Below are 27,736 nucleotides of genomic sequence, written 5' to 3' on the forward strand. Positions count from 1 at the left end.
GGGAAGAACTCGGTGGAGGGCTGGACATGATCGAACCCGGGAAAGCTGATACCAAGTGTTATGGTGCTGCTAGAGGGATGGCGCGAGAGGGCCGGCCGGGGGCCTTGCCCACGGCCGGTGGCAAGAGGGAAGGGATTTCCTTCTTAATTCTTGCTTGATTAGATTGATACATCTCCTCTCCTTATATAGAGAGGTTTACTTGACCCCTAAGCAAGCTACCCTTATCTCTAATTAACCCTAATACTAATGGGCTATAGCGCCAGCCCAAGCCCATTACGTACTCTAACAGTTAGTAACGTCCCTTACAGTAACATTAACTACCTGAACTTTCGGTACAAAAAAACACCTAAAACCCCAAAATTTACTCATCTTTCTTGCAGGCAAAAATGCAACAAATGCCTCAGAACTAAATCCATGAAAATTCGCTCTATAGTGAGATTTAAAAGAGTACCTTGCTAGTGGTTAAGATACATGTAGCATGTAGCAAAACCAGCTTCAGTATCTATATACTTATCATGTAGCAAAACTCGTGCTGGTGTAGCTGCCCAACAGAACTGTTGAACTTGTGCTGAACGCATGAACCTAACACTCGGTTCTATATAGCAGACGGACAGTGAAAGAATTCAAATGAAAGAATCCTATTGATGTACGTATATCATGATGTCGAAATGAACCTATCTAAAACTGAGTTATCTCATAAGCTATATCTGACACAACTAAACAGCAAAAAGACATTGCACAATCAAAGTGAAATGAAAACTTATCAGGATGTGCATGTTGAATCCCATTACTCAGTCCGGTATTTCTTTTCCACGGTGCGTGTGTATAAACTTTTGCTTTTCCACAGTCCATGAGCAGTGTGCCGGCAAACCAGGGGCAGGGATGACGGCAGTCCGGAGGTAGGTCTACCCACAGGCGTCCAGCCATCCACGGCAACATTAGCCAGCTCATCGATAGCATGTTTATGCCAGCATCCTCCTCTTGTACAACACCTGTCCTTCTTCACCTCCCTCAGGCGATCAGCCGCTCTGGTGTGCTCGCGTCTGGCCTTGCCCCTCTCGCTGCTGGTGGACATGCCAGCAGCAGCAAGGCAAACAAGGAGCACTGACCGGTGGTGGCACTAACAGACTGGGGCATCTGAGTTCGGATCCGCCCGTCCATGTGGTGGCGAGGAGGCTCGAGTGAGCCTGTGGCATCTTGCACAAATAATTATCGGAAACCAAGCTGGTTCTTCCAAGAAAATTCAGCAATGGGAATCATGTAACCAATGATTTGAATTGAAAAAAGAATCTAAACAATGAAAAAAATATAGGTTTGGACAGTAAAGGCAATATAGCTCTCAACAGCATGCCCACACGCGTATCTGGAGGCAGCGAGCTACCGGACGGGCCATGTGTGGCACCATTCTATCGCAAGACCATCAAATATTATGAACAAAACAACAAAAGTTAGATAAGAAAACAGTATTGATTATTTTCTTATGAGCAATAAGAGTAAGTGTAATATCTATTCTTGCATAGAAAATAAGCAGAAAATGCAAAATTTGCATTTTTTTTAAGGCGTGTCTTCATTATAATATCAATCATCATTGATCCACAATTAAAGCATCATTTGTCATGTACTTCAACTAAAGCTACAGTGGAAAAGTTTCATTCATTGCCAGAAAAGAGGATCAGATCTAATATGCTTTAAGGCAAAATCAAGAAAGGGGTGAGAAAGATTTCACCGGTGCATGTTGTAGACATGGAAGATGAAGTCAGGGGCTCCCAACTCCATGGGGGAAATCTCAGGATGAGAGCTCGGTCTGTACACATGGAAGATGAAGTGAGGGGCTCCCAAGTCCATGGGGCAAATCTCAGGATGAGAGCTCGGTTTGGAGGAGAAAGCGGTCGCTGGGCTCTGTACTCGACGACCAGCGAGTCAGCGACGACTTTGTCGGAAGCAAGAGCGCCTCCATCGTTGATTCGCTTGCGTAGGTAACAGCCCTCCGAGCAGGTCGACGAAGACGGGGCGGAGGTAGCAAGACCTGGAGAGGGCCGGTATGAGCAGGAGAGATCAGAGACAGAGAGGGACGGGGGGCTGAATTTACCTCCAAGGTGCAGGGACGGACGACTCCAGGGCGTCAGGATGGTCCGCCGTGGTGACAAAGGGGTTGCCGAAACCGCCACCGCCGAAGAAGACGAAGAGCGCCGCCGCCTTGCCATGAACACCTCCATTCTGCGGCGACCTCCACCGACCGGACCGCCAGCCACCACAGCTCGCGGGACCCCGACCTCCCTCTAAGCTCCGCCGCGAACCGTTCATCTCCGGTGGCAAAGAATCCTACAACCCCCATCCTAAGTATTTTTCTCGCTGGTGGCTCGTTGGCCGTCCTTTCTCCGCCACGGAGAGCCACGGCGTCGCCGGCTTCGGTGAGGTGGACGGCGATGCTCCGGCGACGGCCCTCTCTCTCTCTCTCAATTGTGGTGCGGGGCAAAGATGGATGGGATTAGGGTGAGATGACAGGGAACGCAAGGAGATGGTGGTCGGTGGCGGGCCCTACATGGCAATGCGCGCACCGTCCAAGCGCTAAGAATGCAGTGATTGCAACAGACGTACATGTTACTAGATGATATGGGCGCTTCGCCGCGCCGTTTGCTTGGCGTTGTCGGCATGTTTTGATTTGATAGTAAAATGTTGTTAGTTATTAGTTTTCCCGCGATTTGTGGTCTATTTTAACAGCTGCAAGATGGATGTTGAACCAATTTCATATGATCGGAGTTGCCAAAGTATAAAGCGCAGCTATGATATTTGCGTACTACACTATTGCCAAAGTATAAAGCGCAGCTATGATATTCACGTAATACACTATTCGAGGACAGCGATGATGCAAATACCTTCATCGCATTTAACCCAACTCAACCTAAAGAAACTTATTCAAGTTTTGGTCCCAAATCTTTGGTGCTTCTTTTTAATAATAAACGTTGGCCACATTTCTTTATGCTATTTGTATCCTTCACCGGATTATGAATGAGTGCTATTGACTTATAAATAAAGTTAATCATGACATTATTCAGAGCAATATACCACCTCAAACAGGATGAGCAAAATAGCGCAACAAAATCAGACCATAGTTTCTGCAAATTGTGCAAGAGAGATCGAGATCAAGCAACCAAGCTGCATTATGGACGAATTCGAATTATAAGTGACAATGTATGAGAATTTCCTAAGGATTCATGTACCAAACGTGCCTAATAACCGACGAAATTATGGCAGTGGCTAGCAATTTACATGCTAATTGGCACACATATGTTAAAGATACAACAGATAAATAGCAGGCTTGTTCTAAAGGGAGATATACATTTGGATATTAGAAATTCTTGCAGACCACTCTATGTTGACCTCAATGCCATATGGACTATATTTCCCGGAGCAGCGGTCACACTGCCCAACCTCCACGTGGGGCACCAATGTCTCCTCAGCCTCCTGCCTCTGAACGAAATTCCTAAGATAAATACCTATTTCCAATCCAAAAGATATTGGCTGATTCCATTACTTCAGCAAGACAACCAAAAGTCAGCGACAATGATTGCAATCCTTAACAGTTGTACCAGACTCCTAGTTAAATCAATCAAGTTACATTATGGCGTAAGAAAATTTGAACTCACAACACTCCAGGATAGAATATTCTACTATGATGTTTCCATAATTCCTAGACTTCTCCTGAATTGCTCAACCGAAGAAAGCCTTGTAGTTTGGGTCAGTTCTTGATTTCCCAATCCCTAAAGATATTGCAGGTAGTATACAATAAAAAAAAGCCTGGATGCAATTCTATTGCTCAACCGAAGAAAGCCTTAACCTCAAGGTATTTTCATACTGAAAATTTATTTTTGTTTTCTAACCTTTTCAATAACTGGCAATATTCTTATCATCCATATCGGTGATCATGGTAATGCCAATAACAGCTATGCAATATAAAAGGTAGTATAACACATATAAGGACATATGCACCAGTATCAAAGTTGGGGATGACAGTGCAGTAAGGAGATCGGTGTCATACGACAACCACCAAATGAGAGGATGAGGGCACACAAATTGATGTCTTCTAACAATACACAGGGAGCATCAAGTGTATTAGTAAACACAACATATGTTTTGTGAATGTTATGTCATTGTCAGCTGTAGGGATTCGTAGCATAGAAAACAAAAAAATTCCTACCGCGAGAACGCAATCCAAGCCAAGATGCAATCTAGAAGACGGTAGCAACGAGGGGATGAACAAGACTAACCCTTGAAGATTTCCAAAGCCTACAAGAGGAGGCTCTTGTTGCTGCGGTAGACGATCACTTGCCGCTTTCAAAAGCGCGTACAAGATCTTGACGGTGGCACAATCGGGCAGCACCTCCGTACTCGGTCACACGTTCGGTGTTGATGACGACGTCCTTCTCCCCGTTCCAGCGGGCAGCAAAAGTAGTAGATCCTCCTTGGAATCCCGACAGCACGACGGCGTGGTGGCGGTGTCGATGGAGATGTCCGGCGGAGCTTCGCTAAGCATATGCGGGAGAGGTGGTGGAGGAGAGGTAGCTAGGGTTTGGGGAGAGGGGGCTTGGACGCCGGCCCTCAAAGGGGTGCGGCCAAGGTTGAGCCAAGAGTGGCCGGCCAGCCCCTCCCCTCCCCTCTTTATATAGGTGGAAGCCCCAAGGATTAGGTCAAAAGTCTCCGAATAAGACCCCAACATAAACCTTCCATATGACCAAACCTAGGGGGAGTGGGACTCCCCCCTTTTCTTTGGTGGGGTGGCCGGCCACCATGGGGACGAGTCCACTTGGGACTCCTCCTCCCTTAGGCTGGCCGGCCAAGGTGACTGGAGTCCCACCTTCCATGCTGACTTCTTCCGGACTCTTCTAGAACCTTCCAGAAAAAATACCGGATCATTTTCAAACCTAGAAAATGACTTCCTATATATGAATCTTATTCTCCGGACCATTCCGGACCTCCTCGTGATGTCCTGGATCCCATCCGAGACTCTGAACAAAACTTCGAACTCCATTCCATATTCCATATCTACTTAAACGACATCAAACCTTAAGTGTGTCACCCTATGGTTCGCGAACTATGTAGACATGGTTGAGACCTCTCTCCGACCAATAACCAATAGCGGGATCTGGAGATCCATAATGGCTCCCACATATTCAACGATGACTTAGTGATCGAATGAACCATTCACATACGATACCGATTCCCTTTGTCACGCGATATTTTACTTGTCCGAGGTTTGATCATCGGTATCTCTATACCTCGTTCAACCTCGTCTCCTGACAAGTACTCTTTACTCGTACCGTGGTATGTGGTCTCTTATGAACCATTCATATGCTTGCAAGCTATTTAGATGACATTTCACCGAGAGGGCCCAGAGTATATCTATCCGTCATCGGGATGGACAAATCCCACTGTTGATCCATATGCCTCAACTCATACTTTCCGGATACTTAATCCCACCTTTATAACCATTTACGTAGTGGTGTTTGATGTAATCAAAGTACCTTTCCGGTATAAGTGATTTACATGATCTCATGGTCGAAAGGACTAGGTAACTATGTATCGAAAGCTTATAGCAAATGACTTAATGACGTGATCTTATGCTACGCTTAATTGGGTGTGTCCATTACATTATTCATTAATGACATAACCTTGTTATTAATAACATCCAATGTTCATGATCACGAAACCATGATCATCTATTAATCAACAAGTTAGTTATACAAGAGGCTTACTAGGGACTCCTTGTTGTTTACATAACACACATGTATCAATGTTTTGGTTAATACAATTATAGCATGGTATGTAAACATTATCATAAACACAAAGATATATAATAACCATTTATTATTGCCTCTTGGGCATATCTCCAACAGTCTCCCACTTGCACTAGAGTCAATAATCTAGTTTACATTTTTAAAGATATAACACCTTGGCCTTCCGGTGTTTTATCATGTTTTGCTCACGGGAGAGGTTTTAATCAACGGATCTGACACGCTCAGAAACGTATGTATTTTGTAATTCATTTGCGTCTCAACACATCACTCATTTCTAAATGAGTCGGCATTAAATATGTTTGGTCTTCTGGTGGAACCTTAATTCCGCGGTCTGAAATATGTCACTAATATTGTCACTCACAATATAGCTTCAAAGTTCTGACACTATCGGAACTACACCAAGTTCTCAAAGAAATTCTCGACTTAACATCCTTAATCATTGTCAAAACAATGACATACTCTACCTTCTTCTGTAGAATCCGTCACAATATTTAGAACACATCTAAATCTAGCATAGACTTATTCTAGCTCATTGTGCTACCTTTTAAACAACACTTAGCCTAATTGAGATTGAAATTTATATGCGACCAAACTAATATCGGTGCAACACATTACATCGATTTGTTTGTCATTATACCATACAAAATTATATATATATATCCTTGGTTCTTCTAAAGTACTCAAGGATATTCCTAATGTTTGTCCAATCATCACATGAATCATTCTGGTATATGCTCCTAACTCTTTAGAGCACAGGACATCTGATTTTGTACATATTCTTCGTGATCTAAAATCACTCATGTGTTTTTACTCATCGAGTGTCAAATACACTCAAGTCTTGTTAAACCTTCTCATGAAAAGAACACCTTCTTAATATTTCTATATTGAACTACTTCAATATCCATTCTATGTACTTTGACTTAAACTTATTATGTGTTTCAATCTATCTTCATAGATCTTGACACTAAATTTGTTTCAGTCCATATCCTTTCATTGAAGTTAATTTCTCAATGAAACCTTTTAATCAAGTATATAATTACATCATTTATAACCAACTATATGTCATCTACAAAAGTATTATAAATATGTCTTAGCGCTCCCACTTAATTTCTTGCAAATGCAAGTCTCTTTATCGTCTCTGATGAAATCAAAAAACTCTTTTGACTATTTCATCCGGTGAAGATTCCAACTCCGCGATACTCACTTCATCCAATTGAAGTTTGTATACCTATTTAGTATTCCACGGACCAGCAAAAACTCTTGGTTGTATCTTGTATACACTTTTAATACACACTTCTGATAAGTAATATATTTTGCCATCCTACTAACATATCTCATAAAAGAAATATGTATTGATTACTAGAATAATCCACATAGACTATAAGCATTGCTACGGAAGATCTAATCTTATCGTAGTCAACTCTTTGAACTTTGTCGTAAACAAATTTTCGACAAGTCAAGCTTCATCAATTTTATAGATCCATTTACTTTCAAAAAGTATTCATCTATCATGGATTTCTTGGCGTATAGCCATTTTAACGGAGTCAGGGCCCATCATAACTTCTTTGTATGTAGTTGATTTATCATTGTTCAAAAAATAATCCTTTGTCCACAAATCATTTATTTGATCACAAAGTAAATCATACCTACAAGGTTCAATAGGTACTTTGATCTCCATGGCTAAAATATTTTGTAGTCATGGGAGCCATGATCGTCGTGGCCGCTTCCAGAACCAATTCCGATGCTGCGCTACTCTGATCATTATGCTCATGTTCATAAACCTTATCAAATTCTATTGTCCTCCCACTCAAATACTTCGCTAGAAACAATTTCTCGGAAATAATAAACATTGACAAACACTTTTGTCTTTGTCTCGTGGGAAGAATTCCCAATCAAATCTCTAGGATAACCAACAAAGACATTCATCCGATTTGGTTGTAAACTTATTTACTTATGCTATGCATACCAAAATATAAGAAATGACTATCAGGGTTCATACCCATTCCATAATTCGTATGGTGTCATTTCAACGGATCATGATGATGCTCTATTCAGTGTAAAAGCGGTAGTCACTAAAGCATAATCCACAAAAATATAATAGCGTCGTAATATTTTATCTCATCATTAATCCAACAAGGTTTGGATACATCTCTCGGATACTATATCATCATTATGATACTCCAAGAAATGTGAGTTGTAGAACAATTTCATGACTCTCTTAGATGTTCGCTAAAATTCGTAATTCAAATATTTCCACCATGATCCAATCATAGATATTTGACTTTTCTATTACGATGATTTCCACTTCATGCTGAAATTTATTTGAATCTATTCAAATGTTTCAAACTTCTTCCTTATCGAATATATCCACATATATATACTCAATTCATTGTTGGAAGTTTTCATGAAGTAGAAGAATCTCCCGCACACAATTATGCCCAGTGAACCACATACATCATCATGTATATTTTCACTAAGTTAGTTGCCCGTTCAACTCTTGGCCTATGGACGGTATTTTACTCATTCTCTTTTAGAAAAGATTTGCAAGCGCCAAATGATTCAAAAATCAAATGACTCCAAAAATCCATTTTGCATGAAGTTCCTTCATGCGTCCTTCTCTAAAATGACCTAAATGGCGGTTCCACACATAAGTGGAATTCAAATCATTTGCATTATGGCATTTTAGCGTCAGTGTTATGTATGTGTGTTTCACCATTAAGATTTATAATAACTTATCCATAGTACATGGAGTAATGTCATAATATGAACAACTCATTGTTTTAATTTGACCAGAGCAAAATAACAATTATTAAGTTCTTTATTATAAATTCTAAGGGCTAGATAGAATGCCAACGACGAACGTAATAACACTTAACTTTTGTTCTAGACGTGCATTCCTATCATATTCCTTGTCAGTCACTTAGGCCATTGTATTCTTGTATTGCGTTGTTTTGTATGACACTTCATACCAACCAATATGGTACTAATACCCAAGAATTTCATTGTGTGACCTAACTAGGAATACAACCATAACATGTATATCATTTATATACACCTGAGCTAGACTTTCTAGTCTTTTATTTTCTTTCTGCCAAAATATCTTTTGTAGTTTCTCTTTTAGCTTTCCTCATTATTCAGAAAAACACTTCATCTTTAATAACTTCTAGGTTTGTTGGTCAAATACCAATAACCTTGAGGTTCTTACTTTGATGTTGATCATCATATGACAAGTGTTCTAGATTTCACTATTAGTAACTTTATAATATGATGAACAGTTTCACTCATAATTTTATCCATCAATTCATGACGACTTTCTGAGACCATGTCTGTACATGCTAGGCTCATAAATTTTAACCTTAGTATTCGCATGTGCAAATCTGGCTTGCACCCGTTGTATGCACACGTAGAATCTATAACACCCGATCATCATGAGATGCTTCGAAACGATGAGTCTTAGCAACGGTGCATACTAAAGACGATTACTTCATGGATATGCGAATATCGTTAGTGCCCCAATAGTTGGAGGATTGGGACGTCTTGCGTCTTCAACCTTCGTACATTCCCACAAAAGTTATGAGTTTATGTAGTCTCACCAAATTATATTCTATCATCTTGCAATAAGGTCTTAGATATCACATATATCTCATACCTTGATTATTTATGAAAACTAAATTTTCAGCTCCTTACTTTTCAAACAGATTTGAACTTCAAGTTTCACGGAGACAAGATGACTTTAGGTACTAATTAAAACCATAGCTCTTTGAATCAACAATGTGAGGTTTACTAAAAGTTTTGCAAATAGGACTTAATAATTTTTTGATTCTTTAACAATACGGTACTAGTCCGTAAAGTTTCTTGCCAGACTTAACAGTATTTCAATCTCAATTACAAGACTAGCGCATGGTAGAAAACGGATGCCAATACTACAAAATTAATTCAAAATACTACTCAGACTATGTTCATGATAATTAGTTCATGTTTTAATCTAATTACTAATGAACTCCCACTTAATACAACATCCCTCATAGTTGTTAAGTGGTACACGATCCATATCCACTACATCAAAACCGATCATCACGTGAGATGATGTAGCTTCAATGGTGAACATCAACATGTTGATCATATCATCCATATGACTCTTGTTCAACCTTTCGGTTTCCGTTGTCCCGAGGCCATGTCTGTACATGCTAGGCTCGTCAAGCAAACCCAAGTATTCCGTGTGTGCAACATGGCTTACACCCGTTGTATGTGAACGTTGAGTCTATCACATCCGATCATCACGAGATGCTTCGAAACGACGAACTATATCAACGGTGCATACGAGGGGAGAACACTTTATTATCTTGATATTAATGTGAGGGATCATCTTATAATGCTACCATCGCGATCTAAGCAAAATAAGATGCATAAAGGATTAACATCACATGCAATTCATATGTGATATCGTGACGCCCCAGAACCGGTACCATGAGGATCCCAGCGAATCCGCCGAAATCCGCACGATATCAATTCTAGGAGACGCACCACCAAGCGCCTCGTACACGCCGAAGCATGCACGCGATGCGGGTGGAATCAATCACGAGCGGTAACATTACAACAGGATTACAATAGAGCCCACAAGATACATATATATTACAACAATGACTCCAACGAGTCAAGATACAAATATACAATACAAAGATCTGAATCATACAGAAGATCAAATACGTCCGAGTACGGACAAAATACCAATTGGACTAAGAGTCCTGAAGATAACCAAATGGCGTCCATAACCCTGCCCAGGCCAAGCCGGAAGGGTAACCTTGCTAGCGTCGTTCTTCATCGTACCGATCTTCATACCTGCCCGGTTATATCCCGTAGAAGCAGCAATAAGTACGGGTTCGTACTTAACAAGACTTCAAGACGTATAAGCATTCGTCAACCAGTCATCCTTTGTACTTGAGGCATGCAGGGGACTTAGAGGACGCAAGAGAAACGTCATAGGCAGTATCTGTAGGATAACGTTGCATAGAAAACAAAAAATTTCCTACCGCGAACACGCAATCCAAGCCAAGATGCAATCTAGAAGATGGTAGCAACGAGGGGGTATCGAGTCTCACCCTTGAAGAGATTCCAAAGCCTACAAGAGGAGGCTCTTGTTGCTGCGGTAGACGTTCACTTGCCGCTTGCAAAAGCGCGTAGAAGATCTTGATCACGATCAGTTCCGGCGCCACGAACGGGCAGCACCTGCGTACTCGGTCACACGTTCGGTTGTTGATGAAGACGACGTCCACCTCCCATTCCAGTGGGCAGCGGAAGTAGTAGCTCCTCTTGAATCCGATAGCACGACGGCGTGGTGTCGGTGGCGGTGGAGAACTCCGGCGGAGCTTCGCTAAAGCTACGCGGAAGATATGGAGGAGAGGGGGGCGGCTAGGGTTTGGGAGGGGGTGGCCGGCCTCAAGGGGGTGCGGCCAACTTGTGGCTTTGGTGTGGCCGGCCCCCTCCCCTGTGCCCCTCATTATATAGGTGGAACCCCAAGTGTTGGTATCCAAGTCTTCGAATAAGACCCGAACCAAAATCCTTCCATATGGAGGGGAAACCTAGCCAAGCTAGGACTCCCACTTGAGGTGGGAGTTCCACCTCCCATATGGGGGGGTGGCCGGCCCCCTAAGGGGGAGTCCACTTGGGACTCCTCCCCCACTAGGGTTGGCCGGCCATGGAGGTGGAGTCCCATGTGGACTCCACCTTCCTTGGTGGTTTCTTCCGGACTTTTCTAGAACCTTCTAGAACCTTCCATAGAACCTTCCGCGACATTTTAATTCACATAAAATGACATCCTATATATGAATCTTATTCTCCGGACCATTCCGGAACTCACTTGTGATGTCCGGGATCTCATCCGGGACTCCGAACAAATATTCGAACTCCATTCCATATTCAAGTTCTACCATTTCAACATCCAACTTTAAGTGTGTCACCCTACGGTTCGTGAACTATGCGGACATGGTTGAGTACTCACTCCGACCAATAACCAATAGCGGGATCTGGAGATCCATAATGGCTCCCACATATTCAACGATGACTTTTAGTGATCGAATGAACTATTCACATACAATACCAATTCCCTTTGTCATGCGATATTTTACTTGTCCGAGGTTTGATCTTCGGTATCACTCTATACCTTGTTCAACCTCGTCTCCTGACAAGTACTCTTTACTCGTACCGTGGTATGTGGTCTCTTATGAACTCATTCATATGCTTGCAAGACATTAGACGACATTCCACCGAGAGGGCCCAGAGTATATCTATCTGTCATCGGGATGGACAAATCCCACTGTTGATCCATATGCCTCAACTCATACTTTCCGGATACTTAATCCCACCTTTATAGCCACCCATTTACGCAGTGGTGTTTGGTGTAATCAAAGTACCTTTCCGGTATATGTGATTTACATGATCTCATGGTCATAAGGACTAGGTAACTATGTATCGAAAGCTTATAGCAAATAACTTAATGACGAGATCTTATGCTACGCTTAATTGGGTGTGTCCATTACATCATTCATATAATGATATAACCTTGTTATTAATAACATCCAATGTTCATGATTATGAAACTAATCATCCATTAATCAACAAGCTAGTTTAAGAGGCATACTAGGGACTTCTTGTTGTCTACATATCACACATGTACTAATGTTTCGGTTAATACAATTATAGCATGATATATAAACATTTATCATAAACATAAATATATAAATAATAACCACTTTATTATTGCCTCTAGGGCATATCTCCTTCTGGGCCTCCCACTTGCACTAGAGTCAATAATCTAGATTACATTGTAATATACCTAACACCCATGGCATTCGGTGTTGGTCATGCTTTGCCCTAGGGAGAGCTTTTGTCAACGGATCTGCTACATTCGGATCGGTGTGTACTTTGCAAATCTTTACTTCTCCATCTTCGATGTATTCGCGAATCGAGTGGTAACGCAGCCTTGATATGCTTCACCTCTTGTGTGACCTTGGCTCTTGTGCATTGGCGATGGCACCCATGTTATCACAAGAAATGATTAATGGGTCCAATGCACTAGGAACCACACCGAGCTCTACAATGAACCTCTTCATCCATACCGCTTCCGATGAAGCCTCCGGCCGCTATGTACTCGATTCTCGTTGAAGACTTCGCCACCGTGCACCGCTCCGAGCTTGCCCACCATCGCAAAGACCATTCAATATAAACACGTACCCGCATTGTGACTTAGAGTCATCAGATCGTTGTTCCAACTTGCATCGGTGTAACCACTTACAACGAGCTCTTGGTCACCTCCATAACAAAGAAACATATCCTTAGTTCTTTTCAAGTACTTCAGATATTCTTGACCGCCGTCCAGTTGTTCCATTCTGGATCACTTTGATATCTGCTAGTCAAACTAACGGCATGTGCTATATCCAGGTCTAGTACATAGCATGGCATACATGATAGATCCTATCGACGAGGCATAGGGGATTTTACTCATCCTTTCTCTTTCTTCTCGTAGCCAGGTCCTTGAGTCTTACTCAAGACTTTGCTCAGTAACATAGGTAAGAACCCTTTCTTACTTTCGTCCATTCTAAACTTCTTTAGAATCTTGTCCAGATATGTACTCTCTGTGATAGCCCTATTAGGCGTCTTGATTTATCTCTATAAATCTTGATGCCTAATATATACGATGCTTCACCAAGGTCTTTCATTGAAAAACTATTATTCAAATAACCTTTAACATCGCTTAATAGTTCTATATCATTCCCGATCAATAATATGTCATCTACATATAATATCAGAATGCTACAGAGCTCCCACTCACTTTCTTGTAAATACAGCCTCTCCATGACACCGTATAAACCCGAAGTCTTTGATCACCTTATCAAAGCGTCGGTTCCAACTTCTTGATGCTTGCTTCACCCATAGATTGAACGTCGAAGTTTGCATACTTCGTCAGCATTTTTAGGATCGACAAAACCTTTGGGTTGTACCATATACAACTCTTCCTCAATGTCTCCATTAAGGAACGCCGTTTTGACATCCATCTCGCCAAATCTCATAATCGAAAAATGCAATATTGCTAACAAAATCCTCACAGCATTTTAGCTTCGCTACAGGTGAGAAAGTCTCATCGTAGTCAACTCCTTTGAATTTGTTAAACCCTTTGCGACAAGTCGAGCTTTATAGACAGAATATTACCATCAAGATCTGCTTTTCTCTTGAAGATCCATTTATTCTCGACAGACCTTTCGGCTATCAGTAAGTCTACCAAAGTCCATACTTTGTTATCATACATGGATCCCATTTCGGACTTCATGGCTTCTAGCCATTTGTTGGAATCTCAGGCTCATCATCGCTTCTTCATACGTCAGCAGGTCCTCATCATTGTTATCCACAATCATGACATTTAGACAAGGATCATACCAATTAGGAGTGGTACGTTCCCTTGTCGATCCGCGAGGTTCGTAGTTTCCTCGTTCGGTTTCATGATCATTATCATTAGCTTCCTCTCGTTCTTAGGTGTAGGCGATCTTGCACAACTTCCCGCATCGCGCTACTCGATCAACGAGTATAGATTCATCAATCTCATCGAAGTTCTACTTTTCTTCCAAATACTTCTTTAGTGAGAAATTCTTTCTCAAGAAAGGTTCCGTTCTTAGCAACAAAGATTTTGCCTTCGGATTTGTGATAGAAAGTATACCCTATAGTTTCCTTAGGGTATCCTATGAAGACGCATTTCTCCGCTTTGGGTTCTAGCTTGTCCGGTTGTAACTTTTTACATAGGCTTCACAACCCCAAACTTTCGTGAACGATGCAAACTTAGGTTTCTTATTAAACCATAATTCATAAGGTGTCGTTTCTACGGATTTTGATGGTGCTCTATTTAAAGTGAATGCGGCCGTCTCTAATGCATAACTCCAAAATGATAACGGCAAATCAAGAAGAGACATCATAGAACGAACCATATCTAAGAGAGTTCGATTCGACCTTCGGACACACCGTTTCGTTGAGTCGTTCCCGGTGGTGTCAATTGTGAAAGTATTCCGCATTTCTTTAAATGCATGCCAAACTCATAACTCAGATATTCACCTCCACGATCAGATCGTAGAAATTTGATCTTCTTGTTACGTTGATTTTCTACTTCACTTTGGAATTCCTTAAACTTCTCGAAAGTTTCGGATTTATGTTTCATGAAATAGATATACCCATATCTACTCGGATCATCTCGTGAAGGTTAGAACATAACGATAACCATCAGCGCGATGCTACGCTCATTGGTCCACATACATCGGTATGTATGATTTCCAATAAGTCGTAGCTCGCCTCCATCATACCGTAAAATGGAGTCTTTGTCATTTTTCCCATTAGACATGCTTCGCATCTATCAAGTGACTCAAAGTCAAGTGATTCAAGTAATCCATCAAGATAGAGTTTCTTCATGCTTTCACTCCAATATGACCAAGACGACAAGTACACATATAAGTAGAATTATCATTCAATTTAATCCGCTTAGCATCAATGTTATGTATATGTGTATCACTACTATCGAGATCTAACAAATAAGCCATTCTTTTGTGGTGCTCTCGACCATAAAAGATATTATTCATAAAAATAGAACAACCATTATTCTCGTACTTGAATGAATAACCGTCTTGCATTAAACAAGATCCAGATATAATGTTCATGCTCAACGCGGTACAAAATAACAATTATTTAGGCTTAAAACTAATCCCGAAGGTAGATGTAGAGGAAGTGTGCCGACAGCGATCACATCGACTTTGGATCCATTTCCAACGCGCATCGTCACTTCATCTTTCAAGTAGTCTTCGTTTATTCTTTAGTTCCTGTTTCGAGTTACGGATATGAGCAACCAAACCAAGATCAAATACCTGTGTACTAGAACGAGAACCGGTGAGATAAACATCTATAACATGTATATCGGATATACCTTCTTTCTTCTTCTTGACAAGGCCGCTCTTCGTATCAGCCGATACTTGGAGCAATTACGCTTCCAAAGGTCCCTTCTCCTTGCGATAATAGCACTCAAAGATCGTGCTTAGGGCCGTTCTTAGGTTTCATAGGAGGCGTGATGCCTTTCTTGCCACCCTTCTTGAATTTTCCCTTAGACTTGCCCTGTTTCTTGAAACCGGTGGTCTTGTTGACCATCAACACTTGGTGCTCTTTCTTGATCTCAATCTCAAGAAATTTTTAGCATGCCAAAGAGTTCACGTAACTCCTTGTTCATGTTACGCATATTGTAGTTCATCACAAAGTTCTTGTAACTTGGTGGCAGTGATTGAAGGACACGATTAATCCCCACCTGTTAGGAATCACTATTCCCAAGTCACCGAGTTTCTTCGCATGTCCAGGTCATGGCGAGCATGTGCTCACTAACGGAGCCGCTTCTTCCATCATGCAAATCGAAGAATTGTTTCGATGCTTCATAGCATTCCACGGCCGCATGAGTCTCAAAAATAGCTTTCAGCTCTTTCATCAACTCATGAGGATCGTGGTGCTCAAAACGTTTTTGAAGATCGGATTCCGCATCGCACAGATGGCACACCGAACTTGAGAGTACCGAATTTTCCGAGTCTCATAAACGACTTTTACTTCATCGGTTTCGGTTCTGCAGAGGGTCACCTAGCGGTGCATCAAGCACATATTGCAGATGTCCGCCCGAGAGGAAGATCCTCACATGACGGAACCAGTCGGTGAAGTTGCTACCGTTGCTCTTAAGTTTTTCTTTCTCTAGGAACTGGTTAAAATTGATTGGGGACGCCATCTCTACAACATATATTTGCAAAAGTTTAGACTAAGTTTATGACAAATTGAGTTCAAATTTTAATTCAACAAAATTAAAAATCTAGGTGAACTCCCACTCAAAACAATATCCCTCGCATTGTCTTAGTGATCACACGAACCAAATCCACCGCACCTATGTCCGATCATCACGAGACAAGGTGTGATTTCAATGGCGAACACTCAAAGTGTTCATCATATCAACCATATGATTCATGCTCTACCTTTCGGTATCACGTGTTCCGAGACCATGTCTGTACATGCTAGGCTCGTCAAGGCCACCTTAGTATCCGCATGTGAAAAACTGTCTTGCACCCGTTGTATGCACTTGTTGATTCTATCACACCCGATCATCACGAGATGCTTCGAAACGACAAGTCTTGGCAACGGTGCTACTAAGGATGAACACTTTATTATCTTGAGATTTTAGTGAGGGATCATCTTATAATGCTACCGTCGCGATCTAAGCAAAATAAGATGCATAAAAGGATTAACATCACATGCAGTTCATATGTGATATGATATGGCCCTTTTGTCTTTGCGCCTTTGATCTTCATCTCCAAAGCACGGACATGATCTCCATCATCGTCGGCGTAGCGTCAAGGTCAATGGCGCCGTCTTCATGATTGTCCTCCATGTAGCAACTATTACAACTACTTTGAAATACTACTCAACATGAAATTTAAAAACAACCATAAGGCTCCTGCTGGTTGCCACAATACAATAATGATCATCTCATACATATTCATCATCACATTATGGCCATATCACATCACCAAACCCTGCAAAAACAAGTTAGACGTCTCTAATTTGGTTTGCATATTTTACGTGGTTTAGGATTTTCGAGAGAGATCTAATCTACCTACGAACATGAACCACAACGTTGATACTAATGTTTTCAATAGAAGAGTAAATTGAATCTTCACTATAGTAGGAGAGACAGACATCCGCAAAGCCTCTTATGCAATACAAGTTGCATGTCGAACGAGGAACAAGTCTCATGAACGCGGTCATGTAAAGTTAGTCCGAGCCGCTTCATCCCACTATGCCACGAAGATGCAAAGTACTCAAACTAAAGATAACAAGAGCATCAACGCCCACAAAACCATTGTGTTCTACTCGTGCAACCATCTATGCATAGACACGGCTCTGATACCACTGTAGGATAACGTTGCATAGAAAACAAAAATTTTCCAACCGCGAACACGCAATCCAAGCCAAGATGCAATCTAGAAGACGGTAGCAACGAGGGGGTATCGAGTCTCACCCTTGAAGAGATTCCAAAGCCTACAAGAGTAGGCACTTGTTCTTTGCGGTAGACGTTCACTTGCCGCTTGCAAAAGCGTCGTAGAAGATCTTGATCACGATCGGTTCGGCGCCACGAACGGCAAAGACTGCGTGCTCGGTCACACGTTCGGTTGTTGATGAAGACGACGTCCACCTCCCGTTCCAGCGGCGGCGGAAGTAGTAGCTCCTCTTGAATCCGATAGCACGACGGCGTGGTGTCGGTGGCGGTGGAGAACTCCGGCGGAGCTGCGCTAAAGCTACGCGGAAGATATGGCGGAGAGGGGGGCGGCTAGGGTTTGGGAGGGGGTGGCCGGCCTCAAGGGTGTGCGGCCAACTTGTGGCTTTGGTGTGGCCGGCCCCCTCCCCTGTGCCCCTCATTATATAGGTGGAACCCCAAGTGTTGGTATCCAAGTCTTCGAATAAGACCCGAACCAAAATCCTTCCATATGGAGGGGAAACCTAGCCAAGCTAGGACTCCCACTTGAGGTGGGAGTTCCACCTCCCATATGGGGGTGGCCGGCCCTGGGGGAGTCCACTTGGGACTCCTCCCCCACTAGGGTTGGCCGGCCATGGAGGTGGAGTCCCATGTGGACTCCACCTTCCTTGGTGGTTTCTTCCGGACTTTTCTAGAACCTTCTAGAACCTTCCATAGAACCTTCCGCGACATTTTAATTCACATAAAATGACATCCTATATATGAATCTTATTCTCCTGACCATTCCTAACTCCTCGTGATGTCCGGATCTCATCCGGACTCCGAACAAATATTCGAACTCCATTCCATATTCAAGTTCTACCATTTCAACATCCAACTTTAAGTGTGTCACCCTACGGTTCGTGAACTATGCGGACATGGTTGAGTACTCACTCCGACCAATAACCAATAGCGGGATCTGGAGATCCATAATGGCTCCCACATATTCAACGATGACTTTTAGTGATCGAATGAACCATTCACATACAATACCAATTCCCTTTGTCATGCGATATTTTACTTGTCCGAGGTTTGATCTTCGGTATCACTCTATACCTTGTTCAACCTCGTCTCCTGACAAGTACTCTTTACTCGTACCGTGGTATGTGGTCTCTTATGAACTCATTCATATGCTTGCAAGACATTAGACGACATTCCACCGAGAGGGCCCAGAGTATATCTATCCGTCATCGGGATGGACAAATCCCACTGTTGATCCATATGCCTCAACTCATACTTTCCGGATACTTAATCCCACCTTTATAGCCACCCATTTACGCAGTGGTGTTTGGTGTAATCAAAGTACCTTTCCGGTATATGTGATTTACATGATCTCATGGTCACAAGGACTAGGTAACTATGTATCGAAAGCTTATAGCAAATAACTTAATGACGAGATCTTACGCTACGCTTAATTGGGTGTGTCCATTACATCATTCATATAATGATATAACCTTGTTATTAATAACATCCAATGTTCATGATTATGAAACTAATCATCCATTAATCAACAAGCTAGTTTAAGAGGCATACTAGGGACTTCTTGTTGTCTACATATCACACATGTACTAATGTTTCGGTTAATACAATTATAGCATGATATATAAACATTTATCATAAACATAAAGATATAAATAATAACCACTTTATTATTGCCTCTAGGGCATATCTCCTTCAGTATGGTGGGGTTAAGCGGCAGCGCGCAAGCACTAAAAACCTATAGAGACACTCTACAACAGTCGTCTATCAGAGAAGGTGAGAGAGCGCACAACTAACAGTTCTATACTCTGCAAACATAACACAGCCGATGTGTTCCCCCCTCGCAAGGAAGTACTTACAAGGGCACTCACACGGTTGACAATTTTTAACCATTATTATTGAAGTTATGCTACTTACTACACAAGTTATTAGTATTGAAACAACAGGTGTAAGTTGTCTATGGTCGAGTCATACAGCTCCAAGTCGTCCATAGCCGCGGACACGGCTTATCGATAAGATTTAACCCTGCAGGGGTGCCCAAATGTGCCCACACGCACGATCAACTCCAAAGGCAATGGCAAAAAGGTGGAGTGTCACGACTCGCACTCTCCTTCACCCGAATCGAAGTCCGGCCGAATCTCCGAGACGGACCTAGCTGTTTGCGAGAACGGCTTTCGAGGGTCAGAACACACACTGGGGCGAATGACCCGCTTTAGCATGCGATAAACGCGCAGGCCGCGAACCTATACGTGCATACCAGAAACAAGGGATACAAGGCACCCAGGGGCTTCCCAAAGTAAATAAGTAACATGCTGGCATGCACGCAACAACAAATGGTAAAACATATAAACTAGTTGTGGCCACTGGACAAAGTTGTAGATTCCGGCAGTGGTCGAGGGGAGACCCAGAAACATACCCACGTGTGGTTAGAGCGCTCAGTCTCGGAACAGATAACAAGAACTCGGGGGCCTAAGATATTTAGGAAACACAAGTGAGCCGTCACAAAACGATCAGCTGACCCACCGATGCTTCCGCTAACAACTATTAACAAGTAACCATGATTTCCTCAATAGATATAACCATGTAGCATGTGTTATGATTCCCAACAGATAACCGATAAGATAGCGGTAACAGTAACGAGATATAACAGCACTAGCATGCACTACGACTCGCAAGGCAGACCCGATAACCAAACAATAGTTGTAGGTAGTTAGTGGAGGCAATATAGGCTGCTTGAGGTAACAAGTGGAAGGGACACGTGACAAGAACGCAACTCAAGGATAGCATAAGGGAGAAGGCAAAATAAAATAGGTGAGCGACTTCTGCAGGGGCAGAAGTATAGGGGAAATGCTTGCCTGTTAAAGCTTGCCGAGGAACATGCGGAGAACTTGTCGTATCTCACCACACCACTTCCTGATCATATCCGGGAAGAAGCAAATGCTGGAACACACAACGTATGCAAGTATTACAACTACGGATAAAGAAGATCCAGCATGATCATGATGTTATGCATGACATGGCAAAGATGATGCGATGCAATTATCCAATTAAGCGGGATCGGAACCCCGGCCAACCAATTAGAGTTGAAGTTGCATTTCTAACGACAAAGTTAAGTGTTAGTTAGCATGGCATATCATGGCAGGGGTGCGCTACTTCAATATTAAACGGAGCGGGGAAAACCATAGGCGGTGTTCCAAAATACTCCGCATATATGATAGGTGAACATGCATAACTATCATCGTCCGATATGATGCGAGATGCAAACATGTGCATAGATGCCATATTCAGATTCTTCATATTTTTATGAGAAACTTTCATATGTATAACATGTTAATATTTAATATCAATTTTATTATTCCGAAACAGAGATTACAAAGTGGTTTTAAACCAGGGCTATACAAGGCACTAGCCTGGCTCGATGATTTAGAAACATACAGGGAAGATAGCAGGTATTGTAACAAGTGATGTTAACTGAAAGGGAAAAACAGTGAAGACTGATCGTCGATCAAGTTACTGAACCCAAAACAGAAATTTAAAAGAGGTGGAACCAGACGGCCAGTGTTCGTCTGTGATACAGATAGATCTTGGAGATTTTAGAAATAGACCCGACGGAGTGACACATTTTTATTAAACTGAAACTTGACAATGCTCTCTGAAATTGAAACAGGGCATATGATTTGATGTGGACGTTTGTGGCTTGCCACGGAAAACTTGGGCTTCAGGTGTTGGACAAAGGACTGAATACAAAAAATAAAGAGTAAGCAACGGAGGGCATCAGTTAGTAGAAAAGAACCATACAAGCAGGTTGCCAGATCGTTCATGTTGTGCATAACTAGCTAGCTTAAGCAAGCAAGCTAGCAGGTGGATCGACTGGGTTGTGTGTGCTAGCTGAAAACAAAAATGTAGAAGTGGTGCAGCTAGTTGTATGTGTGGAGCCACACCGAGCAAACAACCCATGACCAAAATGATTTACTGCCAGCAGAGCTAGCTGTGTTAGCTGCAGCCTGCAGCTGTTCTGAAAACTGAAACAGACACGAAGACAGTGTTAAAATAATAGAAAGATATTGCGTGTGAACACCTAGAATTGGAACTTTTCCTGGGCATGGATCGAGTGGCTAGCCAGTGGAATTGATCTGTTTAACTGACAGAAAAGATCAGGTGTTAACTGAAACTGAACAGGTACCACGAAAAGAAAAAAGGGTGTGCGTCTCCACTGGGATTTGATACTGGAATCCTGGAACTTCAGAGATTAGATCAAGAGCATGACCAACCAGACTACCAGCGAATTGTGATAGGAACCATGTATATGGCAAAGTGAATTAACGATGGCGCGAGGATGGTGTAGATACAGATTAACCACAAGGTCATGTTCATGGCAGGCACATCAGCTGCAGCAAGCAGAACGACAACTACCGTAGACAAAGAGCAAGATGACATGGAGGGATGGTCGTGGCGCTCACCCTGGGCTTAATGGCGAAGTGGGCGAGCTCAGGGACGACGGAGGAGCACCGGAGTGACCGCAGATGGTTGAAGACGCCGGCGGTCAGAGCGGAGGTCGAGGACGGCCTTGTCCGTCTAGAGCAGCTCCGACTCCTTGCAGGCGACGAGGATGCAGCGGATATCAAGGCGGTTCCATCCCCGTCGTCGGCACGACGGAAGGCAGCGAGAGACGGCATCACGGTTGAGGATTTTGTCCAGCGATGATTAACTGAATTTTTTCTGCCTGTTGTTGGCATGGAGAAAGAGAAGGAGAATGGCGGCAGGCAAGAGGAGGAAAACAGAGCTAGGGTTAGCCTTGATCTGATGGGAATTAGATGGGGAAAGGATGGAGAGGAAGGCGTGCTCCATGTGGCTGTGCTTGCTCTTAGAGATAAAGCAGATTGAGGGGAGTGGTTGATGCGTGACTCATCCCAGGAATACAAGGAAGATATTACGATGTTAGACTGTAGGAAGTTGAGCTGCTTCAACCTTCTTTGTGGTTCCCCTTCTTCAGATTTGATTCTCGGCCAAAGAAAAAAACAGAGGAAGAGTTTGAAAAAGTTTTGAAAGCTTTATTTTATTGTAAACAATTTTGCAACATTTATAAAATAATTTGTATATGGTTTTCTTTAAAAATAAGAAGAAAGATGGGAGGTTTTATTAAACCATATGAGAAGAAAACACAAATAATTAGGGTTTATAAAATAGTTTTATTTTGTAAAAAAAATATGGATGATATGATGCATGATGCCATGTTGATGCATAAAGGAAAACAACAAGCAAATCTATTAGGGGTATTTTCGTGGGCCGTTACAATTGACACCACTAACAAGGGATCGCGCCCCGAGATCCCACGCCATGGTACGGGGGGAGGGGGAAGAGGTGAACTATCGAATATTCAGGCGACGTGTCGATCTCCTCGACACCACTAACAAGAGTTCTTGCTTCATGTTGTTCAGGTCGACACCACTAACAATGGTTGTTGCTCCGTCGATGATGAGATGCTTCCAACATAAATCTTCAAAGATCGGACCTATTAGGTTAAGGCAAAGATCGTCCAACCCGCGTCGGAACCTAGGACTCAGAAAACTCAGATAAGGGAGGAGACTCAAAACTCGCAAAGGTAAGAAGAGAAAGAATATAGGTAAGAAGAAAATCAGAGCTAGTCAGAACTATCCAACGAATTTTGGAAAATAGTTTGAACGCTCTAAACTCAACGACCGTTGGCAAGGTTATCCTAAAGGCTAGACTAGTGGGGTACCGTCAACCTGAGGCTCTGATACCAACTTGTGATGCCCCAGAACCGGTACCATGAGGATCCCAGCGAATCCGCCGAAATCCGCACGATATCAATTCTAGGAGACGCACCACCAAGCGCCTCGTACACGCCGAAGCATGCACGCGATGCGGGTGGAATCAATCACGAGCGGTAACATTACAACAGGATTACAATAGAGCCCACAAGATACATATATATTACAACAATGACTCCAACGAGTCAAGATATAAATATACAATACAAAGATCTGAATCATACAGAAGATCAAATACGTCCGAGTACGGACAAAATACCAATTGGACTAAGAGTCCTGAAGATAACCAAATGGCGTCCATAACCCTGCCCAGGCCAAGCCGGAAGGGTAACCTTGCTAGCGTCGTTCTTCATCGTACCGATCTTCATACCTGCCCGGTTATATCCCGTAGAAGCAGCAATAAGTACGGGTTCGTACTTAACAAGACTTCAAGACGTATAAGCATTCGTCAACCAGTCGTCCTTTGTACTTGAGGCACGCAGGGGACTTAGAGGACGCAAGAGGAACGTCATAGGCAGTATGGTGGGGTTAAGCGGTAGCGCGCAAGCACTAAAAACCTATAGAGACACTCTACAACAGTCGTCTATCAGAGAAGGTGAGAGAGCGCACAACTAACAGTTCTATACTCTGCAAACATAACACAACCGATGTGTTCCCCCCTCGCAAGGAAATACTTACAAGGGCACTCACACGGTTGACAATTTTTAACCATTATTATTGAAGTTATGCTACTTACTACACAAGTTATTAGTATTGAAACAACAGGTGTAAGTTGTCTATGGTCGAGTCATACAGCTCCAAGTCGTCCATAACCGCGGACACGGCTTATCGATAAGATTTAACCCTGCAGGGGTGCCCAAATGTGCCCACACGCACGATCAACTCCAAAGGCAATGGCAAAAAGGTGGAGTGTCACGACTCGCACTCTCCTTCACGACAACAATGTCCAGGAAGCCACCTAACTAAGTTGAACCCGAATCGAAGTCCCGTAGAGATCTCCGAGACGGACCTAGGCTGTTCAGAACGGCTTAGGGTCGGGAACACACACTTGAGGCGAATGACCCGCTTCGATATGCGATAAACGCCGCGGGCGCGAACCTATACGTGCATACCAGAAACAAGGGATACAAGGCACCCAGGGGCTTCCCAAAGTAAATAAGTAACAAGCTGGCATGCACGCAACAACAAATGGTAAGACATATAAACTAGTTGTGGCCACTGGACAAAGTTGTAGATTGCAGCAGTGGTCGAGGGGAGACCCAGAAACATACCCACGTGTGGTTAGAGCGCTCAGTCTCGGAACAGATAAGAAGAACTCGGGGCCCTAAGATATTTAGGAAACACAAGTGAGCCGTCACAAAACGATCAGCTGACCCACCGATGCTTCCGCTAACAACTATTAACAAGTAACCATGATTTCCTCAATAGATATAACCATGTAGCATGTGTTATGATTCCCAACAGATAACCGATAAGATAGCGGTAACAGTAACGAGATATAACAGCACTAGCATGCACTACGACTCGCAAGGCAGACCCGATAACCAAACAATAGTTGTAGGTAGTTAGTGGAGGCAATATAGGCTGCTTGAGGTAACAAGTGGAAGGGACACGTGACAAGAACGCAACTCAAGGATAGCATAAGGGAGAAGGCAAAATAAAATAGGTGAGCGACTTCTGCAGGGGCAGAAGTATAGGGGAAATGCTTGCCTGTTAAAGCTTGCCGAGGAACATGCGGAGAACTTGTCGTATCTCACCACACCACTTCCTGATCATATCCGGGAAGAAGCAAATGCTGGAACACACAACGTATGCAAGTATTACAACTACGGATAAAGAAGATCCAGCATGATCATGATGTTATGCATGACATGGCAAAGATGATGCGATGCAATTATCCAATTAAGCGGGATCGGAACCCCGGCCAACCAATTAGAGTTGAAGTTGCATTTCTAACGACAAAGTTAAGTGTTAGTTAGCATGGCATATCATGGCAGGGGTGCGCTACTTCAATATTAAACGGAGCGGGGAAAACCATAGGCGGTGTTCCAAAATACTCCGCATATATGATAGGTGAACATGCATAACTATCATCGTCCGATATGATGCGAGATGCAAACATGTGCATAGATGCCATATTCAGATTCTTCATATTTTTATGAGAAACTTTCATATGTATAACATGTTAATATTTAATATCAATTTTATTATTCCGAAACAGAGATTACAAAGTGGTTTTAAACCAGGGCTATACAAGGCACTAGCCTGGCTCGATGATTTAGAAACATACAGGGAAGATAGCAGGTATTGTAACAAGTGATGTTAACTGAAAGGGAAAAACAGTGAAGACTGACTGTCGACTGGGTTACTGAACCCAAAACAGAAATTTAAAAGAGGTGGAACCAGACGGCCAGTGTTCGTCTGTGATACAGATAGATCTTGGAGATTTTAGAAATAGACCCGACGGAGTGACACATTTTTATTAAACTGAAACTTGACAATGCTCTCTGAAATTGAAACAGGGCATATGATTTGATGTGGACGTTTGTGGCTTGCCACGGAAAACTTGGGCTTCAGGTGTTGGACAAAGGACTGAATACAAGAAATAAAGAGTAAGCAACGGAGGGCATCAGTTAGTAGAAAAGAACCATACAAGCAGGTTGCCGGATCGTTCATGTTGTGCATAACTAGCTAGCTTAAGCAAGCAAGCTAGCAGGTGGACCGACTGGGTTGTGTGTGCTAGCTGAAAACAAAAATGTAGAAGTGGTGCAGCTAGTTGTATGTGTGGAGCCACACCGAGCAAACAACCCATGACCAAAATGATTTACTGCCAGCAGAGCTAGCTGTGTTAGCTGCAGCCTGCAGCTGTTCTGAAAACTGAAACAGACACGAAGACAGTGTTAAAATAATAGAAAGATGTTGCGTGTGAACACCTAGAATTGGAACTTTTCCTGGGCATGGATCGAGTGGCTAGCCAGTGGAATTGATCTGTTTAACTGACAGAAAAGATCAGGTGTTAACTGAAACTGAACAGGTACCACGAAAAGAAAAAAGGGTGTGCGTCTCTGGGATTTGATACTGGAATCCTGGAACTTCAGAGATTAGATCAAGAGCATGACCAACCAGACTACCAGCGAATTGTGATAGGAACCATGTATATGGCAAAGTGAATTAACGATGGCGCGAGGATGGTGTAGATACAGATTAACCACAAGGTCATGTTCATGGCAGGCACATCAGCTGCAGCAAGCAGAACGACAACTACCGTAGACAAAGAGCAAGATGACATGGAGGGATGGTCGTGGCGCTCACCCTGGGCTTAACGGCGAAGTGGGCGAGCTCAGGGACGACGGAGGAGCACCGGAGTGACCGCAGATGGTTGAAGACGCCGGCGGTCAGAGCGGAGGTCGAGGATGGCCTTGTCCGTCTAGAGCAGCTCCGACTCCTTGCAGGCGACGAGGATGCAGCGGATATCAAGGCGGTTCCATCCCCGTCGTCGGCACGACGGAAGGCAGCGAGAGACGGCATCGCGGTTGAGGATTTTGTCCAGCGATGATTAACTGAATTTTTTCTGCCTGTTGTTGGCATGGAGAAAGAGTAGGAGAATGGCGGCAGGCAAGAGGAGGAAAACAGAGCTAGGGTTAGCCTTGATCTGATGGGAATTAGATGGGGAAAGGATGGAGAGGAAGGCGTGCTCCATGTGGCTGTGCTTGCTCTTAGAGATAAAGCAGATTGAGGGGAGTGGTTGATGCGTGACTCGTCCCAGGAATACAAGGAAGATATTACGATGTTAGACTGTAGGAAGTTGAGCTGCTTCAACCTTCTTTGTGGTTCCCCTTCTTCAGATTTGATTCTCGGCCAAAGAAAAAAACAGAGGAAGAGTTTGAAAAAGTTTTGAAAGCTTTATTTTATTGTAAACAATTTTGCAACATTTATAAAATAATTTGTATATGGTTTTCTTTAAAAATAAGAAGAAAGATGGGAGGTTTTATTAAACCATATGAGAAGAAAACACAAATAATTAGGGTTTATAAAATAGTTTTATTTTGTAAAAAAATATGGATGATATGATGCATGATGCCATGTTGATGCATAAAGGAAAA

At 42.8% G+C, this 27,736-nt stretch overlaps 1 long non-coding RNA gene across 2 annotated transcripts; it reads right to left on the minus strand.

Moving 5' to 3' along the window:
* Positions 1-409: 409 nt before the first annotated feature.
* LOC127334037 (uncharacterized) lies at positions 410-27,736 on the minus strand. 2 transcript variants are annotated; one of them, XR_011752172.1, is made up of 5 exons: positions 26,946-27,736; positions 25,344-25,428; positions 22,302-24,003; positions 20,697-20,781; positions 410-10,634 (listed from the first exon to the last, which is right to left on the minus strand). It is a non-coding gene; the product is annotated as an uncharacterized lncRNA (long non-coding RNA). The 2 variants fall into 2 exon arrangements; XR_007871843.2 differs by lacking the exons at positions 25,344-25,428; positions 26,946-27,736 and having other exon boundaries at positions 22,302-24,614.

The sequence above is a fragment of the Lolium perenne genome, chromosome 2 (assembly GCF_019359855.2).
Source record: "Lolium perenne isolate Kyuss_39 chromosome 2, Kyuss_2.0, whole genome shotgun sequence".
NCBI lineage: Eukaryota > Viridiplantae > Streptophyta > Magnoliopsida > Poales > Poaceae > Lolium > Lolium perenne.